A 7,512-nucleotide genomic window follows, 5' to 3' on the forward strand; every position below is an offset into this window, starting at 1 on the left:
AGGCTGGGAGGAAATAACTGGCTGCGGAGAGTCCCAAGCCCGGAAGGAAGCTAGGCTGATAGCAGAGAGCCACTTTAGGAGGGGGTCCTACTGCAAGAGGCCCCACTGCCCCCACAAAACAGGAAAGGGTTGCCAAGGGAAAACCAGAAGGAAAAATTGGGGGAGGAAAGGAGGTGGGGGAAGAATGCACGTCAGAGAGAAACTGCGGCTCATTTGCATCAACTATTTCTTGTGACTTGCAAATTCATCCAATGTTAGCAAGAGCTAATGGAAAGTGTCAGGGAGCTAGCAGTGCCTTTTACCAGCTTTGTCTGGTTCGCTAGCTGCAGTAGGGCCACTCCTGGACGACGGATTGCCCCATTCCCCACTCCCTATAGGTCTTCAGCCCCTCTTATTTCTAGCTGAGTCCCTGTCATTCAATAGGAACACACTTGGCCATGAATTCCACAGGGTGAGACCTTGGGAGAGGCAGTCAGTCAGCCTGGCCTCCCTCACAGGGCTGTTGTGAGGGGGAAGCAGCATGCAGTGAACAGGAGACGGAAGAAAGGCTCTTTGTGGCTCCGTCCCTTGGCCGTTTCCATGCCAACCAAGGATGCCACCTCCCCCTCCCCAGGGTGAGCTTCTCCAGACGGGGATTGGTGCTGCTGGAGCTGCAGGGCCTTCTCCTCCTCCATCCTCTTCCTCTTCCCTCCTGCATCAGCCCCTGACCACCTGCGCCTGCACACCTGCACACGCAGCCAAAGGGGGGGGACAGCACCAGGTGAATGTCTTTTGCCTCTTCTTGCAACCCATCGCTCAGAATCTGCACCGTGGTGGCTTTTGGGAGACACAGTTCTCCCTTTCATACAGTTCCTTTCGGTGGCCGGTCTGCAGGGGGGAATGGAAAGCAGGCACTACGACTCCCAGAAGGCAATGGGAGAGCTGGCTCCTCCTCCTCCCTTTCTCCTCCCCTCTTCTGAGTCCTCCCCATTGGCCGGCTCCTCCACTATGCAGTCACGAAATTAAGAGACGCCTGCTTCTTGGGAGAAGAGCAATGACAAAACTTAGACAGCATCTTCAAAAGCAGAGACATCACCTTGCCGACAAAGGTTCGCATAGTTAAAGCTATGGCTTTCCCAGGACAGTAGTACCTCGGGTTAAGTACTTAATCCGTTCTGGAGGTCCGTTCTTAACCCAAAACTGTTCTTAACCTGAAGCACCACTTTAGCTAAAGGGGCCTCCTGCTGCCGCCGCGCCGCCGGAGCACGATTTCTGTTCTGATCCTGAAGCAAAGTTCTTAACCTGAAGCACTATTTCTGGGTTAGCGGAGTCTGTAACCTGAAGCGTATGTAACCTGAGGTACCACTATAGTGATGTATGGAAGTGAGAGCTGGACCATAAAGAAGGCTGATCGCCGAAGAATGGATGCTTTTGAATTCTGGTGCTGGAGGAGACTCTTGAGAGTCCCATGGACTGCAAGAAGATCAAACCTCTCCATTCTTAAGGAAATCAGCCCTGAGTGCTCACTGGAAGGACAGATCCTGAAGCTGAGGCTCCAAGACTTTGGCTACCTCATGAGAAGAGAAGACTCCCTGGAAAAGACCCTGATGTTGGGAAAGATGGAGGGCACAAGGAGAAGGGGATGACGGAGGACGAGATGGTGGGACAGTGTTCTCAAAGCGACCAGCATGAGTTTGACCAAACTGCGGGAGGCAGTGGAAGACAGGAGTGTCTGGCATGCTCTGGGCCAGGGAGTCACGAAGAGGCGGAAAATAAGTGGCATTAGCAACAAAGTTAATAAGAATATGCAAAAATGAATTGATAATGGATGAAAATATAGAGTTATAATATGTTAAGATACAGAGTTAAGATAAACGAAAGAGGGTAAGGATCTGCTGATTTGATTATTTAAATGGGAATCCAAAAAGGGGAGGTGTGAGGAGGCCAAGGAAATAAGCTAATGAATTCAAAGTTACAAAAAACGGATTTGTTTTTAATTCTTTTTTAGCTATTTGTCTTTTGTATTTTGTATTTTTATTCCTCTTTTTTCTTTTTCATGTATTTTTCTATGTTCTCTTTTTTGTATCTTTTTCTTTTTATATGACTTTTTTTCATTTTGTAAACTTATGTTTTTGTAAAACTGCAATAAATATCTTTTTTAAAAAAAGGAAAAGACTCAACAACTAAACAAGAAGAAGGGGAAATGGAGAGCAGAAACTACGACTCCCAGAAGGCAATGGGAGAGCCGCCTCCTCCTCCTCCTCCCTTTCTCCTCCCCCCGCCCGTTCCGAGCCCTCCCCATTGGCCGGCTCCTCCGACTCCGTCTCTGGGCAAAGTCCGGCCCCCTCAGCCAATGGGAGCCGAGAGTCGGGCGCGGGGCGTGGCTGGGCGGAGAGCCGTTGGGCTTGGCGGTTGCTTCAAGATGGCGGCGGGAGGAGGGGCGTCTCTTTACCTCAGGAGGGGCTGGCGGGGCAGAGGCCGACGGGGTTCCTGAGCATGGGCAGAGAGCCGCCTCCGTCGCCAGGCCCTTTTTGCCCCCCCCCCCGCCTTCCAGGCCGCCTCTCTCTCTCTCTCTCTCTCTCGCCCTCCTCGACATGGCGGCTTCCCTTCCAAGTCTCCATTCCGGGCGCAGCGGAGCCGAGACTTGAACTCGGGGCTTCCCGCTTCCCCCGCCAACCCGGAGCCGCAGATTTCAGGTGGTGTTTGTGGTTCCCTTTGGTGGAAGTCTGGGAAACTTGGGGGTCTGCCGCCCGGGGAAGAAGGGGCTGGGGGGGGAGAGGTATCTTGAGGCAGTGGAAAACGGGAGGGCTTGATATTGCGCACAAGCTTGTGTAAATCTACTCTGGTGCGAAAGGCATTATAACGCAGCTTGGGCCCAAAGCCCAGTCCTAGCTGGAATCATAATAATAATAATAATAATAATTTATTATTTGTACCCCGCCCATCTGGCTGGGTTTCCCCAGCCACTCTGGGCGGCTTCCATAGAAAACCAAAAATACAGTAAAATATCACACGTTAAAAACTTCCCTGAACAGGGCTGCCTTAAGATGTCTTCTGAATGTCAGGTAATTATTTATCGCTTTGACATCCGATGGGAGGGCGTTCCACAGGGCAGGCGCCACTACTGAGAAGGCCCTCTGCCTGGTTCCCTGTAGCTTTGCTTCTCACAATGAGGGAACCGCCAGAAGGCCCTCGGCGCTGGACCTCAGCATCCGGGCAGAATGATGGGGGTGGAGACGCTCCTTCAGGAAAACCTGTTCTTCCTCCAGTGTTGAGGTGCGGGATGAGTTGTTGACTATTAGTATCTCTTCCTTTGCCAGGGATGTCTGCCCCCTCAAAAATCCCATTTATCGTTTCCGAATCCCTGTTTCTGGGGTAAAGGACCTAGAGTGGAGTATCGTTCATCTACACCTGACTGTGATGTGATGCTCAAGTCACTGGCAGACTTGGTTACATTAAAAGACTTGGGATGGAGTCAGGCTGGTTACTTATCCAGACCTCAGGGCGAGTTCTTTTTGCTGAGTTGCTCTTTGGGTAGCCTTATGTCCAAAGGGGATCCAAATAAACAACAAAATGAACCGGACTCCTTGGCAGGTTTTGAATGAACATTCACAAACTTTTTATTGGTAATAGACAGACAGATAAATTAAGGATCATTACAACTTTATAATATGCAGAGAATAACATGTACTGAAAAACCAGAGAGAGGAGCTGAGGGGAGGGTGGGTATTTCTTTTTTGGGGGGAGGGAAAAAATGGGGGGGAAGAGAAGGGTGGATGATGTATTTTTAATAAATTGTAATGTTGAAATTAATAATTTAAAAAAATTCAAAAAACACACCAAAAAACCCACGCACAAAGAAAAGTTCATCAAAAGTATTTGCAGCAACTGTGGAGGCCAGGGAGAATAAGCTCGAAGGTCTTCCCAATACTGGTGAAGCTGTCCCCATCACCTGCAGCGGCCTGGACAGAGACTCAGGGGCAGCTGGTTCCCTTCCCTGGTCCAGCAGCCAACCACCAGCTGGCTAGACACAAAGCAGCAGTTCCCCGTGGCCAAAAAGATCGGCCCAGAGGATTCCAGTCCAAATTTTTTATCTTAAAAAACGTAAGTACTCCTGCTCACGGTGGCCACATTGGAGTTTCCAATTCATGCAGTACCAAGCACTCAGGGCCCCCACATTTGGTCAGAGACAGTTAACGGACAATCTGCCAGTCAAAGCTTGCCCTCTCTCCCCCGGGGGGCGGGTCACAAGAATAATTACTCTCATATTATCCTTAATTAACTGCACGGTCCCCTGTATGCTATGGCAGTCTGTGCCGGAAAGTGCGTTATGCAAATGTGACACTAGATGGCAATGGTGAGCTTATGGCAAATTCAATATACTTTAAAAAGCTTCTTTGAAAAAGCATTTTCACAGCATTTTTTATATGTGTCTAGATTCCACCACTCACACAGGGTCAACAGAATTGTTGCCCATCCAAAGATCACAAGGCCTTTTTTGCCTAAATCAATCCCTCAGGTAGAATAAACAAAGAAGTACAAAATATTCTGCAATTTTTTTTAAAAAAAGAATTCCAACAATCTGAGGAGCCTTCGCTGTAAGGCTGCAGGGATCTCTACCCATTTACCTAGGAATAAACTCATTGAACTTTAAAGAACTTCTGAGTCGATGTGTATAGGATTGCACTATAAAGGCCTAAAATTTTGAACAAGACTCCAGCTCAGTTTATAGACCATGTGACTCGTAATCTCAGGGTCGTGGGTTTGCATTGCAGGGGGTTGGACTGGGTGACCCTCAGGGTCCCTTTTGACTCGACAATTCAATGGTAAGCAAAGTATACATGAATATAAAATAAAAATGCTTTTAATGAAAGGGCCTGTGCTGTGCTGTTTTTATTGCAATTATTTGTATGGTAAAATATTTTAATTTGTATGCAGTGGAAGACAGGAGTGCCTGGCGTGCTCTGGTCCAGGGGTCACGAAGAGTCGGACATGAATAAATGACTAAACAACAACAACACCACACAGTTTTAATTCTATCAGTGTTTAATTGCTTTTAAATTGTAGATTTCCCAAACAAGCATATGATCCTCAGATGAAGGGTGTCATAGAAATTTGATAAATTTACTTTAATAAATATAATATTGCCTTGACCTGCTTCACTGAAAAATTTTGCACAGCTTTTGGATTCAGCAAAACCCAATGGAGGCCGCAGAGAAACTGGGAAGCCACACCTGCACACACCTGGCCCATTGTCCCAGGCCAGGTGAGCAAGAGGTCTCCTTTCTACTGACATCATTTCACCCCTGATGCTGCCATAAATAATGTTCATCTTGATTGCCACAATTCTTCCTAATAATGATAAATTCATCCAACTCCATATTTCTGGATTCCTTTTTATTCCATTCCAGATTTTTTCATAATTATCTTTATAAATATTAATTGAAATTCCTTCTAATGGAGATAGAGACCGGGGGGGGGGGCTCTTTTCAAGTTTGTCTAGATCACGGAGCACCAATTGGTGGAACAGCGTCATAGATGGGTTGGAGTTAGGTGGAACGAAGGAAGATTTGGGTTTAAACTGCTGTAACGGCTGATCATTAGATCCACTTGAAACAACACACAAACCTAATAGGCTGTATAATAACAACTGCAGAGTCGTTTACTAGAAACTACTTCTGATAAAGTCAAAACCAACACTAGGAACATAACATATTAAAATGAAGCTTATTTGGTGAGTTCTTTTTTGCTGAGTTGCTTATGTGGGCCATTTCCTTTCTTGTAGGATGGCTTTCTTTCTTAAAAAGATAAGAAAAAGAAAAATTCATCCAGAGGAGGAGAAGGGGCAGTGGGATGACCAGCAGCCTAGTGTTGCCCAACCCCCTGCTGGCCAAATCCTGCCAGTGCTGGTGAGGCCAGAGATGCAAACAGTGGCCCAAAATAACGAAGTAGAGCCGGTAGTACTGCCAGGGTTGGTACAGCAGCAAGCAAGACTCAAGACAGAGTCATTTACTATAAACTACTTTTGATAAGGTCAAAACCAACCCTAGGGACATAACATATTAAAATGTATCTTATTTGGTGAGTTCTTTTTGCTGAGTTGCTCTTCTGATGTCCTTTCCTGCAGGATGGCTTTTTTTCTGAAGAAAAAAAACAAAATCTACCCATCATACGAGGATGAGGCCCCTGCAGGCAGTATGCTGCCGGCATTGGTGAGGCCAGAGATGCGAACAGTGGCCCGAAAAAATAAGGTAGAGCCAGTAGTCTTCCCAGAGTTTGGAAAAAAGAACAAAATTTATCCAGTGGAGCAGGAATGAAGAGGAGGCCCCTGCTGGCAATATCCAGCCAGTGCTGGTGAGGCCAGAGATGCGAACAGTGGCCCAAAATAATAAGGCAGAGCCGGTAGTCTTCCCAGAGTTTGAAAAAAAGAACAAAATTGATCCAGTGAAGTGGGATGAAGAAGAGACCCCTGCTGGGAATATGCTGCCAGTATTGGTGGGGCCAGAGATGTGAACAGTGGCCTGAAATAACAAAGTAGAGCCGGTAATGTTGCCAGGGTTGGTACAGCAGCAGGCAAGACGCAAGGCTGTATAATAACAATTGCAGAGTCATTTGCTAGAAACTACTTTTGATAAGGTCAAAACCAACACTAGGGACATAACATATTAAAATATAGCTTATTTGGTGAGTTATTTTTGATGAGTTGCTCTTCTGATGTCCTTTCCTGCAGGATGGCTTTTTTTCTGAAGAAAAAAAACAAAATCTACCCATCTTATGAGGACGAGGCCCTTGCAGGCAGTATGCTGCCGGCATTGGTGAGGCCAGAGATCTGCACAGCGGCCCGAAAAAATAAGTAGAGCCAGTCGTCTTCCCAGAGTTTGGAAAAAAGAACAAAATTTATCCAGTGGAGCAGGATGAAGAGGAGGCCCCTGCTGGCCAAATCCTGCCAGTGCTGGTGAGGCCAGAGATGCGAACAGTGGCCAAAATAACAAAGTAGAACCCGTAGTCCTGCCAGGGTTGGTGCAGCAGCAGGCCAGACTCAAGGCTGTATAATAACAATTGCAGAGTCGTTTACTAGAAACTACTTCTGATAAGGTCAAAACCAACACTATGTATTAAATGTATCTTATTTGGTGAGTTCTTTTTGATGAGTTGCTCTTCTGATGTCCTTTCCTGCAGGATGGCTTTTTTTCTGAAGAAAAAAAACAAAATCTACCCATCATATGAGGATGAGGCCCCTGCAGGCAGTATGCTGCCAGCATTGGTGAGGCCAGAGATGCGAACAGTGGCCCGAAATAAGAAGGTAGAGCCGGTAGTCTTCCCAGAGTTTGGAAAAAAGAACAAAATTTATCCAGTGGAGCAGGATGAAGAGGAGGCCCCTGATGGCAAAATCCTGCCAGTGCTGGTGAGGCCAGAGATGCGAACAGTGGCCCAAAATAATAAGGCAGAGCCGGTAGTCTTCCCAGAGTTTGAAAAAAAGAACAAAATTGATCCAACGGAGTAGGAGGGGCAGCAGTGGGATGAGCCAGAGGC

The 7,512-nt window shown here is 46.9% G+C and overlaps 1 long non-coding RNA gene across 2 annotated transcripts; it reads left to right on the forward strand.

Moving 5' to 3' along the window:
• Positions 1 to 996: 996 nt before the first annotated feature.
• Positions 997 to 7,116, forward strand: LOC310744498. Of its 2 annotated transcripts, XR_014539567.1 has the most exons (3): positions 997 to 1,088; positions 3,300 to 3,487; positions 6,107 to 7,116. It is a non-coding gene; the product is annotated as an uncharacterized lncRNA (long non-coding RNA). The 2 variants fall into 2 exon arrangements; XR_014539568.1 differs by lacking the exon at positions 997 to 1,088 and having other exon boundaries at positions 3,233 to 3,487.
• Positions 7,117 to 7,512: the final 396 nt, after the last annotated feature.

This window comes from Podarcis filfolensis (genome assembly GCF_964270895.1).
Source record: "Podarcis filfolensis genome assembly, chromosome: 11".
Classification (NCBI taxonomy): Eukaryota; Metazoa; Chordata; class Lepidosauria; order Squamata; family Lacertidae; genus Podarcis; species Podarcis filfolensis.